Source organism: Suricata suricatta, chromosome 7, assembly GCF_006229205.1.
Source record: "Suricata suricatta isolate VVHF042 chromosome 7, meerkat_22Aug2017_6uvM2_HiC, whole genome shotgun sequence".
In the NCBI taxonomy this organism is placed as follows: Eukaryota; Metazoa; Chordata; class Mammalia; order Carnivora; family Herpestidae; genus Suricata; species Suricata suricatta.
In genome coordinates, this window is record NC_043706.1 from 80,988,077 (window position 1) to 80,998,561 (window position 10,485).

Sequence of the window (10,485 nt, forward strand, 5' to 3'; positions counted from 1 at the left end):
GACATCTGCTAGAAATACAGTAGCATTGAACTGCAAGGCATTTTCCCTTTCATTTGTGGGTGGGGACTGCAGTTAGACCATATGTCTGCCTCTGTTGCCACTACTGAGCCCACAATAAGATTGCTATGCATGGTTATCTTTCCTTCTCCCTAGAACAGGAGTCATTTTGGAGTGGAGACGGATCCTGTTGATGCTGTTTGCATACTTCCAGGCTTGTGGCACTACTTTAATGACCTCCAACCAAGGGCTTACTGAAGGAGGGCAGATATACAGGAGAACTCAGAGGCAGCTGCCAGCAAGTTCCATGCTGGTTTGCTGCTGGAGTAGACCTACAGCCATCCAAGAAAACTCCTATCCAGGCCAAGATGAAGGGGACATTTCTGCAGGAGAACATGGGACTAGGGATACTATTAGCAAGCTAGATGTGTGGTATATGTGCTATACTGGTTTACACAGGTGTTCATGTAGCTAAACTAGGGGTCAGGGAAGGGAAACCGCACCTCTGAGATTAGTAAGTATATCTCTTTCCCATATACCACAAATATTTATCAAACTGCTGCTTCTATGCTGTATCTTGGCAGGGTTGTTTGGTGTGGCTGTCTCTTTAAGGATTAGGATGCTTCCTGCTGGCTTTCTCAGAGCTCAGCCTACTGATTGTTAAAGTTCCAGGCATTATGGGTGCCTAGGTGGCTCAGTTGGTTAAGCATCAGACTTCAGCTCAGGTCATGATCTCACGGTTCATGGGTTCAAGTCCCACATTGGGCTCTGTGCTGACAGCTCAGAGCCTGGAGCCTGCTTCGGATTCTGTGTCTTCCTCTCTCTGCCCCTCCCCCACTCATGCTCTGTTTCTTTCTCTCTCTGACAAAAATTAAATATTAAAAGAATTTAAAAGTAGTTCCAGGTATTAAGCCTCACTTATTATTAGACCCTTCTGGTTTTTAAGGCCAAATTTTATGGAGATTTGTCTTCTCTGTGTGGAACCCCCATGCCTGGAGTGCCTGCTCTGGGTTCTAGTCTTCTCCCCTCTTGATGCCCACAATGTCCCTTCCTCCTGCAGAAAGTCCCGTGGGTCCCTTTGGCTCCCACTGTATCTTCACCCTTTATTCTTGGATGTGGCCTCTTCTCTACATCTAGTTGTAAAGAGTTTGTTCTGCCGGACTTGGGTCATTTTCTGGGTTACTTACACTGAAGCGTGTTATCTAATTGTATTGTGGGATGATGTGAGTTTAGGATCCACCTACCCTGCCATCTTCCCCAGAAATCTAATTATCCATTTATTTTTGAGTCAACTTTGATAATTCATGTTTAATATTTTTTGCATTTTATCTCAGTTGTCAAGTTTATTGGCACATATAATATTAATTTATTATTTTCATTTCTGAAGAAACTGAAATACAGTCATCCTTTAATGTTGATTTTTTTTCTCTTTTTAGGTTGATAAGTTTTGCTAGGTTTTTTTGTGCAATTTATTTGATGTATACAAAAACACCAATAGTTGCTATCATTAATTTTCTCTATTAGTTTTCTGTTTTTCACTTTATCAGTTTCTGCTGTTATCTTTACTGTTTTCTTTTTACTACTTACTTTGGGTAGAATTTGCTCTTTTTTTCTTATTTATTAAGGTAAGTAAACAAAAGTGATCAGAACTGTTCAATTCTGTACATTTCCATGAGGTGCTATTTTTGCTTCATCTCAAAAATCATAATATGTTGTATTTTCATTTTCATCATATTCAGAATATTCTCTAAGTTGCATTTTGATTTCACTGCCCCATGTTATTAAAATATGTTATTTAATTTCTGAACATCTGCAGATTTTCTAGATATCATTCCATTGATTTCTAATTTTATTTTATTGTGGTAAAATAACATATTTTGTGTACTAAATTTTTGTGAATTCTTTTATGACCCAGACAGTATGCTTTTTTAAATATTCAATTACAAACTCACTAGTGATAGTGTCCATAAGTTTTTATTTTTTGATATTTGAGTTTTCCTTTGTAAACTATGTAAACAAATGGCCACATTTTTGAAACTTACATATCTGTTTAATCTATAATTTTCTGAGAGGATAGTCTCAAACTATGATTTTAGATTAATCAATTTCTCCCTATAGAATTCTAGTCTCTTCTCTGATAGAATAATGCATTTTTGACTTGGATTTTCCCAACCTTGAACAATTGTAAATCTTGATAGATACTATGAAGCACTTTGTTTTCTGTGTGTGTGTGTATGTGTGTGTGTGTGTGTGTGTGTGTGTGTGGTATTGGAAAGAAGATAGTGCATGGCTATGATCCTGAAGAAGGAGGACACTTGATTTGAGTTCTATGTTCACCCTCTGTTCTATGTACTCTGCAAACTATGGTACTGGAAATGGAATACAAATTTTAAAGATCAGGTAAGCAAGGTGGAAGTGTCAGAAACCAGATCTCAGCATTTTAAACTTCTCTTTTTAAAAATTAGTATAATTATTAGAGTTTTAAGAGGGGAAGGAGAAACATTTCCAGACTTTTCACAATTATCTTGCTTTGTCAGCCCCTTTTTTAACCTCCTTGTTTTCTCATACTTCACGGTTAATGTGTTATAATATTTTTGTTTCTATCCTCAAATACCCACCCATTTGTTCATCTTAAGGGCTCCATCCAGATATCCAATACAGAAAATTGTAGGAAAGTGTCATAGAGGTCAACTAGGATAATCAAAGCACCTCTTAAAGTATCAAAGAACTATTATCTTACTCTTTCAAAAGCACTGAACATTTCTTCCCATTTTTGTTTTTTGTGGCTTTTAAATTTTTTCATTACATTTTTCAGACAATCACGCTAAGCTGTCTCAAGAACACCCATGCTTCAGGAAGGAGGTTCTCCTCCATGACCCCTCTGTTTCACATAGAGCTATACATCTGCAATAAAAAGGTTGGTCCTTTGGTCCTCAAATAGCTAAAGAAATAATAGAGATGCTAGTAGCGTCTTCCCAGCTGCCCCCTGGGAACTATGCCGCCCACACAGCTTGCCCCAGTCTGCCCCAGCCTGCCCCAGTGCCCTCAGGCTAGAAAAGCTCTGGGGATAAGTAAGCAGCATTTCTTCCTGGTTCTCAGCTGTTCAACATCCCCATTTGGTCTCATGTTATTTTGTTCTAAAGTTGTTTTTTTGTGCTTTTCTTCTCCATTTTTCTTCATTATCTTCTTCTTTACGTCATATATATTTCCTCCAAGCAGGTGTCCTTTGAACCTCACAGATATCAAATGAAATATTACAGTTCACTGAGTGTGTCTGAAGTCTTCAGCTTGATTGATATTGGCTGATATGTCAACAGTTCTCATTTTCAAATATAGAGAGACAGAGGTTTGGTTTTTAATGTAGCCCATTAAGCACCCTGTCCTGTGCGTGTCCTGGTCTCCCCTGGGGCGAGGGGAAAGACTTTTATGTGCACTGGAAGGGCGACTGGCGTCTCTGGGATGCTTCTGCTGCACTTTGAGCCTCTTCATGCCCATCTGGAAGCTGTTCATGGCCTGGCTGACAGTCTGCGCGTTGAACAGGAGGTTGGAGCTCACAGAGCCTTCTCTCTGTTGCTGGGGGATCACTGGAAGTGACTGAGGAAAGGCCTATCTTATCTGACCACAGTCAGCATAATAGGTGGCGGGACCTGCAAACTTTTAACTCCAGTAGCCTGCTGCAGGGAGCCTGCGGTGGTGGGGCTCTGTGCAGGGTAGGAGGGTGGGGATATCAGTGGGAAACACAGCTTCCATTGAATCTTGCCCACTGATTTGTTGGGGGAGGCTGGTGAAACCATTCACCCCAGTAGGGGATGGGGTGCTAGGCACACACAGCTGGTGAATTGATGCCTGGAGAGGTGCTGCCACCAGAAGCTGGGGTTATGGGTAAGGTAGCCAAGACGTTCATGTTGAGGGGCACCATCTGTTGCCATCTGGGCAGCAGCGAAGGAAACTATGGAGTTCAGGTAGCCATCCCGTGCAAATGACGCCATCAGTTCTGCTTGCTGCTGTATCAGTGCTGCTATGTCAGTGCCGTGGGCCCCAAACGGTATGGCTGTAGCATTGAACAGCCCACTTGTCCAGCCGTCTGCTGCATTTGGTGCATCATGTACTCTTGTCTTCCTTGGTGTTCTTGTTATTCCCACCTAGCACTTTTTCTGGGGCTCATACTTTAACTTGAGTGGTTCCTTCCCCATGTTGCAGTATCAATGGTGGGACCCTTTGTCAAGGTCTAGGTACAGCCCTACTACTTTTCCTGTTCACTGTGGGTTCCAGGAACCATGTCCCTCCCTCTTGTTCCTTAGATCATAGCTCTTTTCTGTAGTTACTAACACCTGAGTTACCTCACTATCTCCCTTTTGCTCTCATAGGCCTTCCAATACCCATGTAACCAACTCTTTGCATTAAATTTTCTGTGAAATACCTTAAATGGTTTCTGTTTTCCTTACTGCCTTTGAATATGTTCTTATTCTCTGTCTTTGGAAGCTTATTATATAGAGTTCCCAGGTAAAATACAAGATACAATATTTAGTATACACTTAGAGTGAGAAATTATCCATTGCCTATCTGAAATGTAAATTGAACTGAACTTCTTAAATATTTATTTCTTAAATATGACAGCTTTATGATTATATTCCTTACCAACCTGCTCTTTTGGTTAAGGTGCACTATGGTTTGGAATATGCCACTGAGAGAGATGTGCTGTTGTTGGCCTTCTGTATGAGATTTCTCGCTTATTTCTTGAGGAATGTATGCACTTGAGGGATGAGGCATTGTTGTCTCTATCCAGTTCTACTGTCAGCACTCATTGCCTTAGACTAACAACAAGTGAAGATGCTGCTGCAAAATAGCACACTTTGGGTTTAGAGAACCATAATGTGATGGAATTCACCATATGAAATCATGAATGTTTTCTTAAAATAATCCATATGGGTTTGTCCTAAGTAATTTTTTATTGATGATGATATAGTCTACTTTTCTTCCATTCAACTGAGCTGAATGTGTGCTTCTGTTTATTGGATAATTCTTATGTGAATATATTAAAATATTTAACTTACTGATCTCTAAACAAAGTAGGCCACATATGCATGCTACCTTGTTCTATAACACTGTTCAAGGTAACCACTTAAATTTCCATTTTTCTTAATTAAGAGAAACAAATGAAAGATAAACATACAGCTTGTGATTGATGTGGGGTGTTGAATTTAATCAGTCATGAAAGAAATTTTTGGACTTTATGTGCAAGACCTAACAAATATAATGACACATCTACTCAGAATCAGGAAGCAGATTTAATTAGACAATTAGTATTTTCTACCCCAGTTCCCATTTTGATTATCTTCCCTGTTACTCTGAGTTTCAAATGATCTTGTGCATGGTATGCCAACATTTCGTTAAATCCTTTCCTTACTTCATGGATTAAACTTCCTTGGAATCAGGTTGAACTAAATATCTGATTCTGCTAAAACAAAGTTATATACAATTACATTTTTATAATATCTTTATATGTGTTTCCACTTGTGACAAGATATATGAATAATCAGATACTTTGTTAGTAGAAGTTAAAGTTATAGGAACAGTTTAGTTTGATACAGAGAAGGAAAGATGGAAAACATCTTTGTAAATACAAGATCAAGTCCATTAAAAATAACTTTAAATGAGGGAAACAGAGTTGGGGAGAGAGAGGGATGCAAAACTTGAGAGACTATTGAATGCTGAAAATGAACTGAGGGTTGAAGGGAAAGGGGGAGGGGAGAGAAGAGGTGGAGGTGATGGAGGAGGGCACTTGTGGGGAAGAGCACTGGGTGTTGTATGGAAATCAATTTGACAATAAAATATTATGAAAAAATTAGAAAAATAAAAAATAACTTTAAATGAATAAAGGAAAATAAGAGTCTGGTTTGTATTAACTTAATTCTCTTTTTCTCAGCTTCTAGAAAAATCTAGAAGAATAATTCATCCACTGTCCTATTTGTTCTCATGTTCAAAGGGATTTATTGTCCAACTTAAATTTGTGAATGTATAAAATCAATGTACTGAAATCAGTTGCATTTCTATATGCCAATAATGGGCCCAGTATGCTTCTGCTGCGCCACTCAGCTACTCCATTCTATACACCAATAATAAAGCAACAGAAAGAGAAATCAAGGGATTGATACCATTTGTAATTGCACCAAAAGCATAAAAACTTAGGAATAAACATAACCAAAGAGGTAAAAGATCTGCACACTAAAAACTATAGGAAGATTATGAAATAAATTAAAGAAGACACAAAAAAATGGAAAAAAAATTCCACGCTCAAGAACAAATGTTGTTAAAATGTTGATACTACCTACAGCAATCTACACATTCAATATAATCCCAGTCAAAATAATACAAGTATTCTTAACAGAGCTAGAACACACAATCCAAAAATTTGTATGGAACTACAAAAAACCCTGGACAGCTGAAGTAATGTTGAAAAAGAAAACAAAAGCTGGAGGCATCACGATTCTAGACTTCAAGCTGTACTACAAAGCTGTCATCATCGAGACAGTATGGTCCTGGCACAAAAATGGACATACAGATCAGTAGAACAGAATAGAGAACCCAGAATTGTACCCACAAATGGATGGCCAATTAACTTTCAACAAATCAGGAAAGAATATCCACTGGAAAAAATGACAGTCCCTTCTGCAAATGATGTTGGAAAAACTGGACAGCAAACGGAGAAGAATGAAACTGGACCACTTTCTTACACCATACACAAAAATAAATTCAAAATAGATGAAAGAAGTGTGAGACATGAAACCATCAAAACCCTAGAGGAAAAAAAGAGGCAGAAACCTCTTTGACCTCTGCCATGGCGACTTTTTACTAGACATAGCCCCAGAAGCAAAGGAAACAAAAGCAAATATGAACAATTGGGACCTCGTCAAGATAAAAAGCTCCTGCACAGTGAAGGAAACAATCACCAAAACTGAAAGGCAACCAGCAGAATGGAAGAAGATATTTTCAAATTACATATCGGATAAAGGGTTAGTATTTAAAATCTATAAAGAACTTATGAAATTCAGCACCCAAAAACCAAAGAATCCTGTGATGAAATGGCAAAAGACATAGACTGACACTTTTCCACAGAAGACATCCAGATGGCTAATAGACACATGAAAAGATGATCAACATCACTCATCAGAGTGCAAATCAAAACCACAATGAGATGCCATCTCACCCCTGTCAGAATGGCTAAAATTAATAATTCAGGAAACAACAGATGTTGGCGAGGATGCAGAGAAAGGGCAACACTTTTGAACTGTTGGTGTGAATGCAAACTGGTGTAGCCAGTTTGGAAAACAGTATGGAGATTCCTCAAAAAATTAAAAATAAAGCTACCCTATGATCCAGCAACTGAACTATTAGGTATTTATCCAAAGGATACAAAAATGCTGATTGGAAGAGGTACATGCACTCCAATGTTTATAGCAGCACAATTGACAATAACCAAAGTATGGAGAAAGCCCAATTGTCCACTGACTGATGAATGGATAAAGAAAATATGGTGTGTATACAATGGAATATTATTCAGCAGTAAAAAAGAATGAAATCTTGCCATTTGAAACAACATGGGTGGAACTAGAATGCATTATGCTAAGTGAAATAAGTCAGTCAGAGAAAGACAAATATGATTTCACTAATGTGGAATTTCAGAAACAAAACAGATGAACATGGTGGAAAGGAAAGAACAATAGGATAAAAACAGAAAGGGAGACAAACCGTAAGAGCTTAAATACAGAGAACAAACTAAGGATTTCTGGAGGGGTATTGGGTGTGGGGTGTACTAAACAGGTGATGGGCATTAAGGAGGGCACTTGTTGGGATGAGCGCTGGGTGTCATATATAAGGGATGAATTACTAAATTCTATTCCTGAAACCATTATTGCACTATGTATTAACTATCTTGGATTTAAATGTTAAAAATTAGTAAATGTATAAGTAACTAAATTATAAAAGAATGAATGCTGAACAATGAATATTAACTACAGTTTATTGGAAAAATATGTCTGATTCCTGTTCTATATAATCTATTACATATTTTATACTATATTTTATATCTAATTATTTCTAACATATAAATTCATTTTATTTCTTGTTTACATAAACATAGATGACTAAAATTCTATGTACAAAACCAAATAAAAATGTTCAAAGATGATAAATAATTCTGATATCTTTTCAGGACTCTATAATGGAGACAAGTGTGCAGGATAAGCACTTGAGGAAATAAAGAAGGAATAAATAGGCAAGGGGAAAAATTGGGCTAAAATACAGTCTTAAAAGCATCTGTTGAGCCCAAATAAATAACAGAGTCTGAAAGAATTCCTCAGAAGCATTCTATTTTATGTTGAGGGGGCTGGGCCTATATAAGCAGGTATCCATGAGTGATATGCATTTAAGGACCAAGACCAGGAATGAAATGATCCTCTCCAGCTAAGGACAATTTTCTAAGATGGCTAATGGCTGGAAACACTTACACCAGCAAGGACTATATCTTTCAGTTCTGAAGGAAGTTCTGAGCAGCAAATCACAGTTAGCATACACTAAAATGTCATAAAGGCCTTATCTGGCAGACCAACAAACATTGTGGTTACCTCTTGGAAAGAGAATGATGATCAAATGGAGTGAGTGACAGAAATAGGATAACTGAGGGGCTTCTGGCTGGCTCCGTCAGAAGGGCATGGGACTCTTGATCTCATGTTGGTTATAGAGATTACTTAAAAAAAAAATAAACTCAAAAAAAGAATAAAAAAGAAAGAAAATTGAAATTTCAGTATTGTTAATGAATGAGGTAGAGAAAAAAGAAAAGCATGAGTAAAGTGTTATACTTCTGAAAACCTAATATATTCCACTGCATTCTGGTTGAGATTATAAGATTGGAGTAGGGGACATGGTTAAAGTTATATAACCCTATTTATGAGGTAAATTATTGGAATTGTTAATTAGGACATTTGATAGAAGTTTAAAAAACAAAACTTAATGAAGGGGCTCTTGGCTGGCTCAATTGGCTAAGCATCCTACTTAAGCTCAGGTCATGAATTCATGGTTCATGAGTCTGAGCCACACACTGGGCTCTGCACTGACAGTGCTGAGCCTGCCTGGGAGTCTTTCCCTCTGTCCTTCCCCACTTGCTCACTAAACAAACAAACAAACAAACAAACTTTAAAAAAAACCTTAATGAAGTAAAATTCTTTGCACCTCTAATCTGTAGTTATGAGATTAGACCAATAAGAAAGCCAAACAAATAGACTTGAATAAGAATATCCATATACTAAACATTTGATCGTTTCCAGCAGGTTCACAAATTAATTCTTGTGATAAGACTTTTTGAAGATATGGGAGATAATTATGCAGGGGCTCTATCTTTGAAAAGTTCAAACACACATGCCTAGTTTAAGATCGATGTTCACTTAGCCTTCCATGTGGACACTGCTATTTTCTTTTCAAACACTGAAAATATATAAACCTTTATATTTAACTAGATTTCATTGTAGATCTTGGTCTCTTATGCTTATCCTCCTCTAAGGAAGAACAGAACTCACAAAGTATGTTGCCTAAAATTAGCTTCTATTTCTCTGAATCTCACTAGAGAACTATCTTGCTATTTTATAGGTCAACCTTCCAATAGTAAGATTTTTTTGAAACATCAAAAGTTCAGTTGCTAGACTAGGTCCAAGAGATGATGATGCTAATAGATTTAAAATAAAATTACTGTCATATACAACTATTTCTTCTAAGTTAAAGAATATCCATGTGGAAATATCTTGTAGTTCACCTCATTTAATTATCTTACATGGATGAGATACAGACTCAGGAATTAAGGTTACACAGTAAATTAATTGAAGAAAGAAGACCAGAATGCAATTTGCTGGATATATATAAGCAGTGTGTAATAGATGTTCAATAAATGTTAAAAAATTATGTTCCTCAGTCATAAGGTACAATATGTTTCCATTAAGCAATGTGAGGTAGGCTAATATGGAACATTTTTCTCACCCTATACCTCAAATATGTCATCTGTAACTTAGAAAAGGGAACAGTTTTATTATCGATGGGAAGAAAATAAAAACTTAACTAGATATTTCAAAATACAATATGAATTTAGAATAAAAATAATATATCTTATTATCAATTGTATATTTTCTAGAATTTATAGATTTTTCCAGGACAGTTAAGTAGCCTGAACTACAAATGTACCCCATTTACAAACAATACTTTTCCAAGGTATCTCTTTTTAAGGTATTCTTTGGGAATATATTTACTTAATTTGAAGATCAGTCAGAGGCATAACTACTGGTTCCTAAATTCATATTTTAGAAAGAGAGATGGGGCCTAGAGCAACCACACAGAGTTACTAGCTAACTAAAAAGAGTTTTTTGGCAGTTCTATATTGGACTGTTAACCAACAATGTGGTGAAAGCTATGATATTCTTTGTGTTTTGCTCTTTGGTGATTACA

At 36.9% G+C, this 10,485-nt stretch overlaps 1 pseudogene; it reads right to left on the reverse strand.

The window, feature by feature from the left end:
- Positions 1-3,258: 3,258 nt before the first annotated feature.
- Positions 3,259-4,099, reverse strand: LOC115295283 (annotated as a pseudogene).
- Positions 4,100-10,485: the final 6,386 nt, after the last annotated feature.